We start from the raw sequence: 20,902 nt of genomic DNA, 5'->3' as shown, positions 1-20,902 counted from the left end.
CACACCTCTAGATTCAAACAAGCGTATTGAAATTATCAGCTTATTTTACAGAACAGTCCATGGGAAAAGCACAAAAACGTAAAAACAGTAGTAACAACTCTAGTAGTAGCAATGGACCAAATCAAAGCGCCGAAGGCACTGAAATAGTTCGCTGTTGTCGTCCTTGATTAGCTTGTGCGCATTCCACAGGCTCATCAGTGTGCACAGGCTAATCTTGTTTAACATGCATTAAGCACCGTTTTCCCTGAAAGCAGCCGATATGTACATATTTCAATGATAACCACTAGACTGGCCAATTACATCTTACAAGCTGGTAAATACAGTCACTGCAGTATAGTAGAACAGACGCTCCTTAGCATATGTCGTCTGCAGTGCAGATAGGCAGCTGTAATCGTTCCTAGCATAGTGAGTTGCGCTTCTTAGCGTTAGCGTAGCTTAGGCTTCCAAGCACATACTGATTGCAAAACATGGTCTGTAAATTCATTCGGCCGCTAACGCGACCAACTAAAAATGAACAGAAGATAGCTGCCCAAAACAAGGGTATTGCCAAAAACAAGGGCATTTCTGGTGGGTCGAAAGAGTCAACAAAGAGTGTAGTGAGGGAAATAGGCAGTGTTAATTGCAAAGTGAGTGACGCTATCCATGTTGCTCATTCCGTGTTATTCAGTGACCCTGTCATGGATAACTCGGTGTTCGCACCAAGTGCAGGAGAGGCCGGAAATGGAACAGAGAGACGCATCATATCACAGGTCAGCCACCCACCAACTCTGTAATAAGAGTTTCATAGTATCCATGGAAAGGCGATGAACATTAAATTTTCGGTCATAAACAAAAAGTAAGAAACATTAGAGAAACTTGAGAAAAAAGTAAATGGTGTAGAGTCAGATCTGTGCAAACTTTGGAATGTTGTACCAGACACCAACACAATTCTAACTGAAAAGCTGCATAAGATCGCGGACAACGTTTCGCTGCTTAAACTCGCAGTGGCAGAATCACAGAGCGCCATTCCAAAATAACAACATAAATCAGAATTAACGCAGTCCTTAAAATTACATGCAGGCGCATCAATGCGAAACAATTTAATAATCATCGGCATAAGTTACCGTCCGTCTGAAACCCCGACGATACTTAACGAATACTTCGTTCTTTTATGACTGAAAACCTACAAAAATTATTTGAGCAGGTATGTATATTAGTATATATACATACCTGGTTTTGAGCGAGTACATCGTATTGGCGGGAACCGATCACATCCACGTTCAATTGGCGCCAAACTCTCACTAGTCAATGACCGAGAAAACGTGCGAAAATCTAGCCGGAACCTTAGGGAAACCAATTACTAATGTGAGTGAACAGTTTCCAAAGGACATTGCCGACCGACGCAGAAGCTTAATGCCTGCCTTCCGGAAAGCTCGCGCTGATGGCAAGAGATGCTTGTCTCAGCTATGACACCCTGACAGCGCAACAACGAATAATAGCAGCGGTAGCAGCGGTAGCAGCAAGTAGGGGCTTCCGGAGGCTAACATAAAATTACTCTCTTGGAACGTTCAGGAACTTACAAATATTTAACTTAGTGATGACGACTTTGTAAACTATATTCGTAAATTTTATAATTATTTTATTGTTTGAAACATGGCCAAATAACTATTCTTCTTATGACATCGTTGGTCATGAATGTTAACTTTTTAACAGGGAATTTCAGAATAAAAAATCTAAACGATGTAGTGGCGGAATAGCAATTAATGTTTAGCAATCCTTTGCGAGGGAATTTCTTTTGTAAAAAGTTATCATGATGCTATTGCGTGGTTTAAATTAGATAAGGTACTTTTTTAGTTTAACGGACGATATTTCCCTGGCTAGTGTGTACATCTGGCATTAGCTATTTCCTATTAATAATATTTGAAATGTTAATTTATTTGATATTTCACAAAAAATATATATCAATTTCAAACAAATGGCAAAGTTTTTTTAGCCGGCGATTGGAACGCTCGAGTAGGAAATAAGCGAGATTTTATTGTTTGGGACCTCACAATTAATCCCATAAATGACCAGTCTTACGCAAGTGACTCTCAACTTACCCGGAATTCAATAGAATCAAAAACTAATTGTTTGGGTAAGAAGCTTGACATGTGCATATCGCTCTCATCGAGGATAGCTAAACAATGATAGTTTAGGAGCTTTAGAGTATATGGATCCACGTGGTTCTAGTGTCATTGAATACGTGTTACCACGTGAAGAAAACTTTAATCTTATAACACGTTTTAACGTTGACTCTTATTCAGTATGGTCAGATCATGGTCCACTGCTATTTAATATCAAGTGTAATACTGCATTATCGGGAAGTGTTAAATGAATCTAGTACAACACGTATTAGTTGGTTGGATCAGAATCGTGACGAATTTCGACAAAAATTAATCTCAAATTCACATATGTTAAACAGTATTATCGATGATATCGATTGTAATAGCTTTGACAGTAATGATTATTGTGTGGCGAGATTCTTAAAAGTACTCAGCGAATCTGGTGAGCCTAGCATATGTCCGATACACCCTGTTCAGGAAATCCCAACTAGATTATGCACATTCTGTGCCATTCACCCGTGCAATTGAAAATAGTACTCCAAATAGATATTACACGTGCGTTGTTTTTGCGCCAAGGCGTGTTGTGTGAGTTATTTACAAGCCTTTAACTTTACAGTGGTAAATACTGGCAGAGAGCAAGACATCGTTGGACATCGAAGCAAAATGTGCACCATGGTCATGTATATCGCAACATATAACACCAAAAAGATGTTGCCCATATTCTGTTAATGCCCCGCAGCGTATTGTTGCACTCATTCACATGCCTCAGACTGCACGATGGTTTGTACCCGCTCGTGGACAGACACCGTTGCGCGTTTGAGGATAAATAGAACTCAAAATAGATATAGCACTTTCTGTACTCTGGAAAAAATCAAGTCCAGTCCGATAGAGCACAGGTGGTGTGAATGGTCCGAAATGAAATATTTTACGGAATCACACGCCTAGCATATGTCCGATACACCCTGGTCAGGAAATCCCAACTAGATTATGCACATTCTGTGCCATTCACCCGTGCAATTGAAAATAGTACTCCAAATAGATATAACACGTGCGTTGTTTTTGCGCCAAGGCGTGTTGTGTGAGTTATTTACAAGCCTTTAACTTAACAGTGGTAAATACTGGCAGAGAGCAAGACATCGTTGGACATCGAAGCAAAATGTGTACATATGCATTGCCTTTGCACCATGGTCATGTAATTCCAACCAGATATTGCACATTGCGCGCTCTATATATCGCAACATATAACATCAAAAAGATGTTGCCCATATTCTGTTAAAGCCCCGCAGCGTATTGTTGCACTCATTCACATGCCTCAGACTGCATGATGGTTTATACCCGCTCGTGGACAGACACCGTTGCGCGTTTGAGGATAAATAGAACTCAAAATAGTTATAGCACTTTCTGTACTATGGAAAAAATCAAGTCCAATCCGATAGAGCACAGGTGGTGTGAATAGTCCGAAATGAAATATTTTACGGAATCACACGCCTAGCATATGTCCGATACACCCTGGTCAGGAAATCCCAACTAGATTATGCACATTCTGTGCCATTCACCCGTGCAATTGAAAATAGTACTCCAAATAGATATTACACGTGCGTTGTTTTTGCGCCAAGGCGTGTTGTGTGAGTTATTTACAAGCCTTTAACTTTACAGTGGTAAATACTGGCAGAGAGCAAGACATCGTTGGACATCGAAGCAAAATGTGTACATATGCACTGCCTTTGCAGCATGGTCATGTAATTCCAACTAGATATTGCACATTGCGCGCTCTATATATCGCAACATATAACACCAAAAAAGATGTTGCCCATATTCTGTTAATGCCCCGCAGCGTATTGTTGCACTCATTCACATGCCTCAGACTGCACGATGGTTTTTACCCGCTCGTGGACAGACACCGTTGCGCGTTTGAGGATAAATAGAACTCAAAATAGATATAGCACTTTCTGTACTATGGAAAAAATCAAGTCCAGTCCGATAGAGCACAGGTGGTGTGAATGGTCCGAAATGAAATATTTTACGGAATCACACGCCTAGCATATGTCCGATACACCCTGGTCAGGAAATCCCAACTAGATTATGCACATTCTGTGCCATTCACCCGTGCAATTGAAAATAGTACTCCAAATAGATATTACACGTGCGTTGTTTTTGCGCCGAGGCGTGTTGTGTGAGTTATTTACAAGCCTTTAACTTAACAGTGGCAAATACTGGCAGAGAGCAAGACATCGTTGGACATCGAAGCAAAATGTGTACATATGCACTGCCTTTGCACCATGGTCATGTAATTCCAACCAGATATTGCACATTGCGCGCTATATATACCGCAACATGTAACACCAAAAAAGATGCTGCCCATATTCTGTTAATGCCCCGCAGCGTATTGTTGCACTTATTCACATGCCTCAGACTGCACGATGGTTTATACCCGCTCGTGGACAGACACCGTTGCGCGTTTGAGGATAAATAGAACTCAAAATAGATATAGCACTTTCTGTACTATGGAAAAAATCAAGTCCAGTCCGATAGAGCACAGGTGGTGTGAATGGTCCGAAATGAAATATTTTACGGAATCACACGCCTAGCATATGTCCGATACACCCTGGTCAGGAAATCCCAACCAGATTATGCACATTCTGTGCCATTCACCCGTGCAATTGAAAATAGTACTCCAAATAGATATAACACGTGCGTTGTTTTTGCGCCGAGGCGTGTTGTGTGAGTTATTTACAAGCCTTTAACTTAACAGTGGTAAATACTGGCAGAGAGCAAGACATCGTTGGACATCGAAGCAAAATGTGTACATATGCATTGCCTTTGCACCATGGTCATGTAATTCCAACCAGATATTGCACATTGCGCGCTCTATATATCGCAACATATAACATCAAAAAGATGTTGCCCATATTCTGTTAAAGCCCCGCAGCGTATTGTTGCACTCATTCACATGCCTCAGACTGCATGATGGTTTATACCCGCTCGTGGACAGACACCGTTGCGCGTTTGAGGATAAATAGAACTCAAAATAGATATAGCACTTTCTGTACTATGGAAAAAATCAAGTCCAATCCGATAGAGCACAGGTGGTGTGAATGGTCCGAAATGAAATATTTTACGGAATCACACGCCTAGCATATGTCCGATACACCCTGGTCAGGAAATCCTAACTAGATTATGCACATTCTGTGCCATTCACCCGTGCAATTGAAAATAGTACTCCAAATAGATATAGCACGTGCGTTGTTTTTGCACCGAGGCGTGTTGTGTGAGTTATTTACAAGCCTTTAACTTTACAGTGGTAAATACTGGCAGAGAGCAAGACATCGTTGGACATCGAAGCAAAATGTGTACATATGCATTGCCTTTGCACCATGGTCATGTAATTCCAACTAGATATTGCACATTGCGCGCTATATATACCGCAACATATAACACCAAAAAAGATGTTGCCCATATTCTGTTAATGCCCCGCAGCGTATTGTTGCACTTATTCACATGCCTCAGACTGCACGATGGTTTATACCCGCTCGTTGACAGACACCGTTGCGCGTTTGAGGATAAATAGAACTCAAAATAGTTATAGCACTTTCTGTACTATGGAAAAAATCAAGTCCAATCCGATAGAGCACAGGTGGTGTGAATAGTCCGAAATGAAATATTTTACGGAATCACACGCCTAGCATATGTCCGATACACCCTGGTCAGGAAATCCCAACTAGATTATGCACATTCTGTGCCATTCACCCGTGCAATTGAAAATAGTACTCCAAATAGATATTACACGTGCGTTGTTTTTGCGCCAAGGCGTGTTGTGTGAGTTATTTACAAGCCTTTAACTTTACAGTGGTAAATACTGGCAGAGAGCAAGACATCGTTGGACATCGAAGCAAAATGTGTACATATGCACTGCCTTTGCAGCATGGTCATGTAATTCCAACTAGATATTGCACATTGCGCGCTATATATATCGCAACATATAACACCAAAAAAGATGTTGCCCATATTCTGTTAATGCCCCGCAGCGTATTGTTGCACTCATTCACATGCCTCAGACTGCACGATGGTTTTTACCCGCTCGTGGACAGACACCGTTGCGCGTTTGAGGATAAATAGAACTCAAAATAGATATAGCACTTTCTGTACTATGGAAAAAATCAAGTCCAGTCCGATAGAGCACAGGTGGTGTGAATGGTCCGAAATGAAATATTTTACGGAATCACACGCCTAGCATATGTCCGATACACCCTGGTCAGGAAATCCCAACTAGATTATGCACATTCTGTGCCATTCACCCGTGCAATTGAAAATAGTACTCCAAATAGATATTACACGTGCGTTGTTTTTGCGCCGAGGCGTGTTGTGTGAGTTATTTACAAGCCTTTAACTTAACAGTGGCAAATACTGGCAGAGAGCAAGACATCGTTGGACATCGAAGCAAAATGTGTACATATGCACTGCCTTTGCACCATGGTCATGTAATTCCAACCAGATATTGCACATTGCGCGCTATATATACCGCAACATGTAACACCAAAAAAGATGCTGCCCATATTCTGTTAATGCCCCGCAGCGTATTGTTGCACTTATTCACATGCCTCAGACTGCACGATGGTTTATACCCGCTCGTGGACAGACACCGTTGCGCGTTTGAGGATTAATAGAACTCAAAATAGATATAGCACTTTCTGTACTATGGAAAAAATCAAGTCCAGTCCGATAGAGCACAGGTGGTGTGAATGGTCCGAAATGAAATATTTTACGGAATCACACGCCTAGCATATGTCCGATACACCCTGGTCAGGAAATCCCAACTAGATTATGCACATTCTGTGCCATTCACCCGTGCAATTGAAAATAGTACTCCAAATAGATATAACACGTGCGTTGTTTTTGCGCCGAGGCGTGTTGTGTGAGTTATTTACAAGCCTTTAACTTAACAGTGGTAAATACTGGCAGAGAGCAAGACATCGTTGGACATCGAAGCAAAATGTGTACATATGCATTGCCTTTGCACCATGGTCATGTAATTCCAACCAGATATTGCACATTGCGCGCTCTATATATCGCAACATATAACATCAAAAAGATGTTGCCCATATTCTGTTAAAGCCCCGCAGCGTATTGTTGCACTCATTCACATGCCTCAGACTGCATGATGGTTTATACCCGCTCGTGGACAGACACCGTTGCGCGTTTGAGGATAAATAGAACTCAAAATAGATATAGCACTTTCTGTACTATGGAAAAAATCAAGTCCAATCCGATAGAGCACAGGTGGTGTGAATGGTCCGAAATGAAATATTTTACGGAATCACACGCCTAGCATATGTCCGATACACCCTGGTCAGGAAATCCTAACTAGATTATGCACATTCTGTGCCATTCACCCGTGCAATTGAAAATAGTACTCCAAATAGATATAACACGTGCGTTGTTTTTGCACCGAGGCGTGTTGTGTGAGTTATTTACAAGCCTTTAACTTTACAGTGGTAAATACTGGCAGAGAGCAAGACATCGTTGGACATCGAAGCAAAATGTGTACATATGCATTGCCTTTGCACCATGGTCATGTAATTCCAACTAGATATTGCACATTGCGCGCTATATATACCGCAACATATAACACCAAAAAAGATGTTGCCCATATTCTGTTAATGCCCCGCAGCGTATTGTTGCACTTATTCACATGCCTCAGACTGCACGATGGTTTATACCCGCTCGTTGACAGACACCGTTGCGCGTTTGAGGATAAATAGAACTCAAAATAGTTATAGCACTTTCTGTACTATGGAAAAAATCAAGTCCAATCCGATAGAGCACAGGTGGTGTGAATAGTCCGAAATGAAATATTTTACGGAATCACACGCCTAGCATATGTCCGATACACCCTGGTCAGGAAATCCCAACTAGATTATGCACATTCTGTGCCATTCACCCGTGCAATTGAAAATAGTACTCCAAATAGATATTACACGTGCGTTGTTTTTGCGCCAAGGCGTGTTGTGTGAGTTATTTACAAGCCTTTAACTTTACAGTGGTAAATACTGGCAGAGAGCAAGACATCGTTGGACATCGAAGCAAAATGTGTACATATGCACTGCCTTTGCAGCATGGTCATGTAATTCCAACTAGATATTGCACATTGCGCGCTATATATATCGCAACATATAACACCAAAAAAGATGTTGCCCATATTCTGTTAATGCCCCGCAGCGTATTGTTGCACTCATTCACATGCCTCAGACTGCACGATGGTTTTTACCCGCTCGTGGACAGACACCGTTGCGCGTTTGAGGATAAATAGAACTCAAAATAGATATAGCACTTTCTGTACTATGGAAAAAATCAAGTCCAGTCCGATAGAGCACAGGTGGTGTGAATGGTCCGAAATGAAATATTTTACGGAATCACACGCCTAGCATATGTCCGATACACCCTGGTCAGGAAATCCCAACTAGATTATGCACATTCTGTGCCATTCACCCGTGCAATTGAAAATAGTACTCCAAATAGATATTACACGTGCGTTGTTTTTGCGCCGAGGCGTGTTGTGTGAGTTATTTACAAGCCTTTAACTTAACAGTGGCAAATACTGGCAGAGAGCAAGACATCGTTGGACATCGAAGCAAAATGTGTACATATGCACTGCCTTTGCACCATGGTCATGTAATTCCAACCAGATATTGCACATTGCGCGCTATATATACCGCAACATGTAACACCAAAAAAGATGCTGCCCATATTCTGTTAATGCCCCGCAGCGTATTGTTGCACTTATTCACATGCCTCAGACTGCACGATGGTTTATACCCGCTCGTGGACAGACACCGTTGCGCGTTTGAGGATAAATAGAACTCAAAATAGATATAGCACTTTCTGTACTATGGAAAAAATCAAGTCCAGTCCGATAGAGCACAGGTGGTGTGAATGGTCCGAAATGAAATATTTTACGGAATCACACGCCTAGCATATGTCCGATACACCCTGGTCAGGAAATCCCAACTAGATTATGCACATTCTGTGCCATTCACCCGTGCAATTGAAAATAGTACTCCAAATAGATATAACACGTGCGTTGTTTTTGCGCCGAGGCGTGTTGTGTGAGTTATTTACAAGCCTTTAACTTAACAGTGGTAAATACTGGCAGAGAGCAAGACATCGTTGGACATCGAAGCAAAATGTGTACATATGCATTGCCTTTGCACCATGGTCATGTAATTCCAACCAGATATTGCACATTGCGCGCTCTATATATCGCAACATATAACATCAAAAAGATGTTGCCCATATTCTGTTAAAGCCCCGCAGCGTATTGTTGCACTCATTCACATGCCTCAGACTGCATGATGGTTTATACCCGCTCGTGGACAGACACCGTTGCGCGTTTGAGGATAAATAGAACTCAAAATAGATATAGCACTTTCTGTACTATGGAAAAAATCAAGTCCAATCCGATAGAGCACAGGTGGTGTGAATGGTCCGAAATGAAATATTTTACGGAATCACACGCCTAGCATATGTCCGATACACCCTGGTCAGGAAATCCTAACTAGATTATGCACATTCTGTGCCATTCACCCGTGCAATTGAAAATAGTACTCCAAATAGATATAACACGTGCGTTGTTTTTGCACCGAGGCGTGTTGTGTGAGTTATTTACAAGCCTTTAACTTTACAGTGGTAAATACTGGCAGAGAGCAAGACATCGTTGGACATCGAAGCAAAATGTGTACATATGCATTGCCTTTGCACCATGGTCATGTAATTCCAACTAGATATTGCACATTGCGCGCTATATATACCGCAACATATAACACCAAAAAAGATGTTGCCCATATTCTGTTAATGCCCCGCAGCGTATTGTTGCACTTATTCACATGCCTCAGACTGCACGATGGTTTATACCCGCTCGTTGACAGACACCGTTGCGCGTTTGAGGATAAATAGAACTCAAAATAGTTATAGCACTTTCTGTACTATGGAAAAAATCAAGTCCAATCCGATAGAGCACAGGTGGTGTGAATAGTCCGAAATGAAATATTTTACGGAATCACACGCCTAGCATATGTCCGATACACCCTGGTCAGGAAATCCCAACTAGATTATGCACATTCTGTGCCATTCACCCGTGCAATTGAAAATAGTACTCCAAATAGATATTACACGTGCGTTGTTTTTGCGCCAAGGCGTGTTGTGTGAGTTATTTACAAGCCTTTAACTTTACAGTGGTAAATACTGGCAGAGAGCAAGACATCGTTGGACATCGAAGCAAAATGTGTACATATGCACTGCCTTTGCAGCATGGTCATGTAATTCCAACTAGATATTGCACATTGCGCGCTATATATATCGCAACATATAACACCAAAAAAGATGTTGCCCATATTCTGTTAATGCCCCGCAGCGTATTGTTGCACTCATTCACATGCCTCAGACTGCACGATGGTTTTTACCCGCTCGTGGACAGACACCGTTGCGCGTTTGAGGATAAATAGAACTCAAAATAGATATAGCACTTTCTGTACTATGGAAAAAATCAAGTCCAGTCCGATAGAGCACAGGTGGTGTGAATGGTCCGAAATGAAATATTTTACGGAATCACACGCCTAGCATATGTCCGATACACCCTGGTCAGGAAATCCCAACTAGATTATGCACATTCTGTGCCATTCACCCGTGCAATTGAAAATAGTACTCCAAATAGATATTACACGTGCGTTGTTTTTGCGCCGAGGCGTGTTATGTGAGTTATTTACAAGCCTTTAACTTAACAGTGGTAAATACTGGCAGAGAGCAAGACATCGTTGGACATCGAAGCAAAATGTGTACATATGCATTGCCTTTGCACCATGGTCATGTAATTCCAACCAGATATTGCACATTGCGCGCTATATATATCGCAACATATAACACCAAAAGATGTTGCACATATTCTGCTAATGCCCCGTTGTGTATTGTTGCACTCAATCACATGCCTCAGACTTGACAATGAATTATACCCGCTCGGGGACAGACAACGTTGCGCGTTTGAGTATAATTTATACACATATATTGCCATAAACGCTGTTCAATTATTTCCAAAAAGTGCACGATTCATGGTTTCGGCACATATAACTCCAAATAGACATGGCGCATGTGTTGTTTTTGCTCTGAAGCGCATTGTATAGCTCCTTCACATACCTTTAACTTGACAAAGGTTGACTCTCGCTCGAAGAAAGACAATGTTGCATATCTCAGTAGAATTTATTCACAATAATATTGCGCGCTATCGATTAATATAGCACCACATATTTGTTACATGCTCCGTAGTGTATCGTTGCACTCATCCACGCGCCTTATACTTGACAACGTATGATACTCGCTCGGAAAAAAACTTTTAACGTCTGAGTATAATTTATACACATTTATTTTATATTTTTACAAATTCGCTAACGGAAATCATATCCTTCTGTTAACGTTAACCGGTAATTAAGCGTCCATAGACCGTTTGTACCTGTGGCCTTCTCGACTCGTGTTTGAAGCAAACGCAAAATAGTTCCCGTAATAGATTAAAAACTTGAGATTTAAATTTTTAAACGCATACATATGGTAACTAATTTTATCATAATATCTGATTTCTAATAAGAATCCTTCATCCGTATACAATATCTTTATAAACAATATTTATTGTATCAATCCTCATTTGATTGACGTGTAATATCTATTGGTACCGTTATTTGTGTCATATCTATATTGAATACAATGACACCCTTTAATTGATGCACAAGTCTGTATCCGGTCCGTCTAAAATACGTATATGACTCATATCCGCGGATATGAACGAAAAGTGCGGATATGAACGAATATAGGCAATATGTATGCGTTTTTTGCAGTTTTTTTATGAAAAAATCACTGTTGAATAAAACATTCACAATTTGTGATAAATCTGTTAACATTGCCTCAAAAAAGAGCAATGTAATAGACATTATCATGTTTCCAACACTAAATTCATATCCGAGACCATGACGAAGGCTACACACCACCAACAATATTACTCCACAATTGTTTGCACTCTGGACCCAACCGGCCTACTCTTTACGGAGAATCCAAAGATGGACGAAGTGTTACGATTGATTTGTGTGTGTGTTAGTTTACACAATGTTTTGTATACATACAAATGTTATATAATATACTGAATATATAAATATGTTTGATATCTGAATGTATATACTCGTAGGAAATAAGTAATATCGTACGATTAAGACAACAAATGCGACAAAATTACTTAATCTACAAGTATACAATACCTTCATCGTTTGAAAAATAAAACAACAACAATAACAACCAAAAGCACATACATTATAAAAATATTACATGTGTGATACGGTGAAAGTAAATTTGTCAACTTGGGGATTTTCCCGATTTTTTTCCCGCTGGGTTTAACAGTATTTCTATGTAACGATGGCCTATGGGAATCAACATTGCGAATTAACGTGAGGTATACTATACAAATTAAATAACAATTAGGTATGTGAACAATTTGGGTACTATAAAAGTGGCCGAATTGATAACTTTAAACTGAATACATTAGCGCGTCTCTGTGTTGGCAGGCTTAATATTGCCAATTCTTTTTTGTTTTATTTTCGCTTTGCATTAAACGTACATATTTTAACATACTCGATTGGGTTTAGAAATATGTTATAATAATCTTTACGAATATGGATATATATATATATATATATATATATATATATATATATATATATATATATATATATATATATATATATATATATATATATATATATATATATATAATTTCAATATTTAATATGTGCCGTGGGAAAACGTTAATTGGCCAATATTTTCAGCATTTCTGATTATCCAACTTGCTTATATATGCTGTTTAAAAAAAATCTTTATACATAAAGAGATATTCAATATTCTAGTCTTTTCCGCTAAGTACTAATATAGAAATCGCGGGTTCTTAGCTTTAGGATGAATGATTCTATTTTAACTGCGTTCGGATATTACCATATTTTGTGTAAACCAGAGGATTGAAGTATAAAGCGCACCTGTGAGGCCCAGTTTGTACGAGAATTGTTAACATTTATGTTACTTAACTGTTCATTTAAAATGGTATTTAATAAACATTTTCTCGTTTAACCGAGTGAATCTTTAAAAAGTATTTAAAGGGGCATTCTCACGTTTTGGTAAATTGACAACTTAAAAACTTTTGTTTCAGAGTCGCAAATTTTTGTTTCAGGTATGATATTTGTGAGGACACAGTAATACTGAACATTTACCGTGCTCCAAAATATCCATGATATGCATCTATTGACGATTTGAAATCCTGGAAATAAAGTTATGTAGAAAGTTCTGTTGTTTTCGTTATATTTTGTGAAACTACGAGGAGTGCATATATAAAGTAAAAATACACCTCCCGATAACATCAGCATGGATGTCCGTGTGGTCGAATCGGAGAACTTTTACTTCAGGACGCCAGAGGTCAGTGGTTCGAATCCAGTTGAGGGTTACATTTTTTAAATTGTATTTTTTACTTGAGATTTTAGGTCCAATGTTTAAATTTATCAATATAAAGCATTTATTGACAAACTTTAATACGTGTCAAAATCTGTGAAAAGTCCCCTTTAAAGGGATCTTTTCGCGGTTTGGTAAATTGACAAAATTGAAAAAAGTTGTTTCAGATTCGCAAATTTTCGTTTAAGTTATGATATTTGTGAGGAAACACTATTACTGAACATTTACCATAGTCCAATATAGCCATTATAAGTATCTTTTGACGATTTGAAAACCTAAAAATTATAAAGCGTTGCAACGCGAAACGATTGAATAATTTGGAGAGTTCTGTTGTTGTCGTTTAAATTTACTAAACTACGAAGATTGCTTATATAAGGTATAAAATACTCTACCTGTGTATTTTCGGCGGAATAGCCGAGAGGGCTTGTGCGTTTTTACTTCAGACTAATTCCAGGACTCCGGCGGTCACTGGTTCGAGCCCTGGTACCGGCTACTTTTTTTTCCTTTTTTAAATGTTATTCTTGATTTTTTACTGGAGCTTTTAAGATCCAATGTTTACATTTATCAATATAAATCATTTAATGAAAAACTTCAAAATATGCCAAAATCTGTGAAAAGGCCCCTTTAATCTTTCTGAAGTATCTTTCAATATACAATAAAAATCTTTCCAATTCGCTATACAATGCAAACGTATTTGAAGAGGATTTATCATTAAAAGCCCATTTACAAAACAGTGTGCCCTTTCTATAGTATCACATTGATCATAACCCAAAATTTCCGAACAGTAATTTATGACTGATAGTACATAAAATTCAAACAGATTGAACATTATATTTTTTTGTATTTTGTTATTCTTAATAAAATAATAGTGCATATCAGGATCGTTATCCTTTTTTTCGCACGTGTTCGTAGCTAGAGCGAATGATCCACCGCTGGTAAGCACAACCCCTAAGTCGTTGAAAAATGTAAAGACTTTTACTTCTTGGTAATTATAAAACCATTTGTCGTTTACACCTACCCTCCTACCTTACGAACCATCGTTACTTTAGTGTTTATGCCCCCTGTAGCGTGGCATATAGCAGTCGCGCTGTCCGTTCGTCAGTTCGGCATTCAGTTTCCCGGAGGATATTGACGCAACACTTTCAGATAATGAGCTGAGCCGTTTCACCACTCTTTTGAGTTATTCGCCTCTTTAAAGCGTGATTTTCGAATACCACATTTTTTTCCGAAATACGTTCTGCCGTATTTACCTTAAAAAAATGGTAGTATCGAGGTAAGACATATAAAATTTCCATTTCCGTTAACACATTAATGTTTAATAAGTATACCATCTCCGCAATGTCGCAGAAGACACCCATTTTACGTAGTACTTGTTTTTCGCGTTTCTGAAGATTCGCGTCTTCTGAAAATATCATTATTGATAATGCTTGAACTGTTAATAACGTAACATGTTCACACCTACGAAATACTGTTCTACTAAGCGTGCGTATCAGGCATTAATTTTGATTTGGAGTCATGAAACGTAGAAACCTAAACACGAGTAAATAATTTCGATTGTATGATAGCTACAAATCGGATCAGAACAAGAGAGATCTGTCGCTTTGCCGATGAATAACGATGATGCGCATATTGTTCACATTCTGTTTTAGTGCATCTATTTTACTACGATAAGTTCCCGTTTTGCCAAAGTAAATTTACAAAGGGTAATTTTACTCTTTTTTCAGATGGATTAAACGCATGTAGCGGCATTTACAAACATAATTATACTTTTACAATAAAGTTATTACAGTTGACAACACATAAGAAAAATTAAATAAATATGTATTTGCACCTATCGGCATATTGTAGTTTATCGTAAACATATCAAAGTCACCATATAATAACGCATACCGTATTCAGCAGCTGCGTCAAATATCTATTTGAGCAAATTATCAATAATTTAATCAAATTTTATTAAATTCCTATTCAATAAAATAATGCAAATTTATTATATTCCAATATATTGTGTGTGTATTTTTTATTATCGAGAAAATGACATTATTGATATATTAAAAACCTCCAGAAATAAATGATAATATAGATAGCATTTTGTACATGAACTTCGCCGAAACAAGAAAGAACAAGTCGACGAAATTTCTCATTTGCTTCATACTTTAACTGTGGATTACTGTGGATTGAGAGACAACATTTACTTTTGAAAGTTATTGTGCTAATAACGTTTATAATTTTTATATTTAACATTTGATCTGACTACGGATGTTTGTCACCAGCGACATAATCAAAGCACAATTTGTTGAGGAACAAATTGCAAAGCTACAAATGTGATTAAGTGAAAAAAGATATTTCTGATTGAGGTATTAAACCAAGCCAAGATCATAGATGTGTCAACACTACTAGGGGCACTAAAAACCACGTTTCGCCTAAAAATGGGCGTCTTCCGAATATCACACAATACGTAAGAACCGGACTTATGGTCCTTTTGGAGTGACTATGGCAGAAATTCTTGTCTGATAAGGGGCGTGATAGGGGTGTGGTTCAATCCACTAATGGTCTGCGCATATTCTACAGAGCACCCTCATCAGGCAAAAAACCAAACCAAGTTAAAAGAAAAAGGGCAGAAAAGTCGCACACACCTGTGAAACGATTAGTGCTTGGAACAAATCAGTTACAATGAACGTCCTGTCAGTAAAATCAGACTCAACAAAACATACTATAAATTTCACCGACGTTGTTTTTCAATAAAAACATGCACTCGTGTACCGTTAAAATCCACGGTGTTTTATTTTAGCATTTGCATTAATAATATTACTGCTGATAGTCGTGTAATTTTTCTGAATATAGAATACAACGAAAAATATTGATGTTGTTTTAATATCTACTTAGTAAAATAGTCTTGCATTTAATGGCTGGAAGTACTTTTATCTTCAGTGTGTGTTGTATGATATGTGCTGTTTTAAACATACTCGTTAGGGCATTACAGTTAAAATAACGCGTTTTTTCTCACTCACCTTCTGCAAAATGTGTAATTTTTTGAAAAACGGACAACATTCTTACGCTTATGTACGTTCAGACCATAGCTTGTTCACGTTTGTTAACAGCATACGGTCCAAGAAGTAGTAGTAGTAGTAGAGCTAGTGGTAGCAGTGATGGCGATGGTAGTAGTAGTAGTAGTAGTAGTAGTAGTAGTAGTAGTAATAGTAGTAGTAGTAGTAGTAGTAGTAATAGTAGTTGTATTAATAGTAGTAGTAGAAGTAGTAGTAGTAGTAGCAGCAGTAGTAGTAGTAGTAGTAGTAGTAGTAGTAGTAGTAGTAGTAGTAGTAGTAGTAGTAGTAGTAGTAGTAGTAGCAGTATTAGTAGTAGTAATAGTAGTAGTAGTAGAAGTAGTAGTAGTAGTAGTAGTAGAAGTAGTAGTAGTAGTAGTAGTAGTAGTAGTAGTAGTAGTAGTAGTAGTAGTAGTAGTAGCAGCAGCATTAGCAGAAGCAGTAGCAGTAGCAACAGCAGCAGCAGTAGCAGCAGCAGTTGCAGTTACAGCAGCAGCAGAAGTAATAGAACAATTATTAACAATTATGATTATTGTTTTCAGTTTTAAGTTACATTTACCTGTCAAATTTATATCGAATACACGGCATATACCGTTTATACAAGCGCTCTTGTTTCAATTACTCCAGATAGTTAACAATTTTTTTTTAAAGGCACTCACGTTGTACAGCACTGTGACTTAATACTGCATGCACATCTATTTTCTAAAGGGATACTATTCTGTTTATGTCTTGCCTATGCGACAATAAGGAATTGCAGTTAAAATGTGTGATGAAAATTAGCGACTCGTTTATCTAAATTAAAAAGTGTTGTTTATATTGATCAAATAATCGCTGTTTTCTTGTTAGTTTTGTGAATTTTATTAATTTTTTTTCGATAAGACGTTCGAAGATATGCATATATGCCTACCTGTTCAAATATTGTTTTGCCTAATGTCGTTCAATTTCGCTTCTTTGTTCTGCGTCATTATTTGCGTAAATGTATTTCAGTGAAATGGTAAAGCTAAATAACGAAATATTAAGCTATTGTTATATAATGTTTTATTCCGTTAATGGAATTCATTCAAACTAAAATCGTAAAACATGTAATATTCACATATCGTTCAAGGATATTCTTCACCTTAAGTTACCCTCTACAGCAAACCTACATCTGTTAATTTCTTACAATTTAATATTAATAATTTGTATGCTTCATATTTTACACGTTTTTCTTATCAAAATAATTAGTTTTTTATCTTATTTAAAGTTCTGGTTTGAACAATTCCTTGCTTTTGGAATTCATATTGATTTATAACTCTTACATGAATTATTAACATTTTATGACAATATCTCAATATGAACTTTAATGTATCGCCAATTTTCATTTTGTCTCAAAGTCCTTGGACGAAAACACTCTTGTGTCTATGTTTCATGATACAAAAACACAATTTTATTAATAACTCGAATAATTGTATTAACAAAATTACTACCTGCGTTGTATGATGTATTTTGAATTTGTTATGAGAAAAATAATATAGATGTTTTTAATTTACATATTTTACCTAAATCTTAATTTATGAATAATTACACGTGAAACAAACATGTGTAGTCATTGTTTGAGAATGTACATTCAACACAATTAAAAAAATGTTTAATCAAAACTGTTTAGTAATTTTCGTATGATCAATTCTATTCCCCGTTTAGATGCTTTGATATGGAGATATTTAAGCCATATTCCTTATAAGAATTGTAATCTGCGGTAGTCAGCAAGTTCAAAGTTGCATACGTTAAGGAATACTCATGCTTTTAGTTTTATTAAAGTTAAAGCATCGATATGCTATGTCTAAAAAAAACAAAAAAAGTATTCATTAATAATTAAAAAGAAAACACTATATTTTCTAAACGAAGATATCCCTGTTTGCTATGACGACAGTTTAAAAGTGTTTCCTTTTCACGCATTCAAATGGAAATTAAAAAAATTATTGCCTATATGTTTGTAAATTTATTTCACACATATTCCTTCACAACATAGTGCATGCTTTTCTTTCACACTTATTTTGTTTTTCAATTTATATATCACGATATGCATGTACTGTTAAATGGACAATAAAATTGTGTTTTTTTATTCTATAATACCCGTGTGTTTGTATATTTATATTTTTTAACATAGAGAAATATGTGAGTGCGTATGTCTACGAACATTGAAAACTACTTCTCCGTACTGAATCGGCATTTTCATGGAATTTTCGTTAATTACCAATGCATTGTTTAAAATAACATTTAAACATTCATTCAACAATCACGGAAATTGAAATTTCATACAGATTTATGTGAGTTAACCCGAGATTTCTCCCGCATTTTATGACCGTCTTGCGGCTCTTAATGCCCATATATCAATAATTGGCAGGTTCGCAGCGAACATTACCAGGGTAGCCTGAACAGGTTTATTTATATTGCATAAGGGCTGGCAATGTCTGTTTCACAAAAGTAATAGATTATTTTAATCGCAATGAATGTATATTTTAGCATCGGTCGGTAAATATAAAATAAAGATAATATTTTGAGGTTTTCTGTGACCACGCTTTATTACTTTGACATTATACAATAGCAAATTATGTGGTTTTAATTCCATGGCAAATTATTGTAACGCCACGTGTAAGTAAATGGGCCAAACATAAAAGCAATGAGCAAGTATACATTGTCACGTCTAGATACTGGTATATATTTGATTGTCCAATTCATTTTGTTTGTACCATAAAAACATAACAATTATAAAGTTGGTATTTTCGAGTCATTAAAAAGTTTCGTAACCTGCACCACGTACTTAGCCGATAAATAACTCTAAACAATATGTATTTATAATTCCCAATTGATGTATAAACCAAAAAAGCTGTTTTTATCTGATATATATATATATATATATATATATATATATATATATATATATATATATATATATATAGATATATATATATATATATATATGTATATATATATATATATATATATATATATATATATATATATATATATATATATATATATATATATATGTGTGTGTGCGTGTATGTGTTTAAATTGCTATCTGTCGGCGGGGCTTTTGGGTGTGTGGCTGCCGACCAGCTCGTGCCTTGACGGTAAAGTATTATTGACAGGTGGTAATGGGTTCTTCTATTTGGGTACCAGCTCTCTAATCGCATCTCCAAACAATGTAGATAAATATCATAGATACTTTATTACACATCAAATCATGCTTTTAAACATCGATGCATAAATACTGAGTGCAATGATTAAAACATATAAACATATACACACATACATTACACATTATACAGGTCAACAAGTACATATAATACAGGTGCATTGATGTTTCAGGATAGATACAAAAGCATAATTAACGAATAATAGCTTATAGAATAAACTTATCAGACAAGATTTGAACAATCACATGATACAATCAAAGACAAAACATAATGAAAAGCACTAACATGAAACAATGTAGATAAATATCATAGATAATTTATTACATATCAAATCATGTCTGTATACATCAAGATGTAAAATAAATGAAAAACAACAACCCGATTATAATTCATGAGCGATAATAATTATATACAAATGCACCATACGACATATCCATCTAATATATAACAAAAATCCACGTTTATAGTCATGCGACGTGAACATTAATTTGTTACAAATGAGCTTTTATAACGGTTGTTATATTATCGTTATCTTAACGTCATTAAATTCCATTCAATACTGTTCGAGGCATTATCCAAACAAGAAGCAGGGCGATAGGATTAATATATGTATTCATTTTGGAGCAAATAGTCCAAAATATAACACAGGCCTACGTTCATTAAACAACTCTTATTTGTCAAACGCTTTAGATAATTTTATGTGTCAATATATGATTCAGGGCTATTTGTAAAATAAAAAAAATCTATAGCTTTATACAGTTTATATATAAGATAAACATTCTTTTTGGGAAAATAATAATTTATAAACAATAAAGATATATGCATAGATTTACGCTTATACATCAATTTAACAAGACTTTATTTAAAACAAAGTACATTCATTAGACATATTATGCGAAATAAAGTATGTGCTTATCGGAAGATAAATACCATAAAATATATAGAATTTATATATTAATCATACAAATACCGGCTTTACTGGTGCAATTTTGGTATTGGTGTTGTGTAGCCTAACAGCGGTGCTCTGACTTGGCGTTCATATCCGCGAATATGAATTGAGAGTTTATGAAATTAAAAA

The 20,902-nt window shown here is 36.7% G+C and overlaps 1 protein-coding gene across 1 annotated transcript in view; it reads left to right on the top strand.

The window, feature by feature from the left end:
• The window catches only part of LOC127876766 (uncharacterized), a 332,105-nt gene that overhangs the window by 19,681 nt on the left and 291,522 nt on the right, over positions 1-20,902 (top strand). The gene's annotated exons all lie outside the window — the stretch shown is intronic.

Source organism: Dreissena polymorpha, chromosome 4 (assembly GCF_020536995.1).
Source record: "Dreissena polymorpha isolate Duluth1 chromosome 4, UMN_Dpol_1.0, whole genome shotgun sequence".
In the NCBI taxonomy this organism is placed as follows: Eukaryota; Metazoa; Mollusca; class Bivalvia; order Myida; family Dreissenidae; genus Dreissena; species Dreissena polymorpha.
The sequence above is the reverse complement of the archived record's forward strand: the minus strand, read 5'-3'. Positions and strand labels throughout refer to the sequence as shown.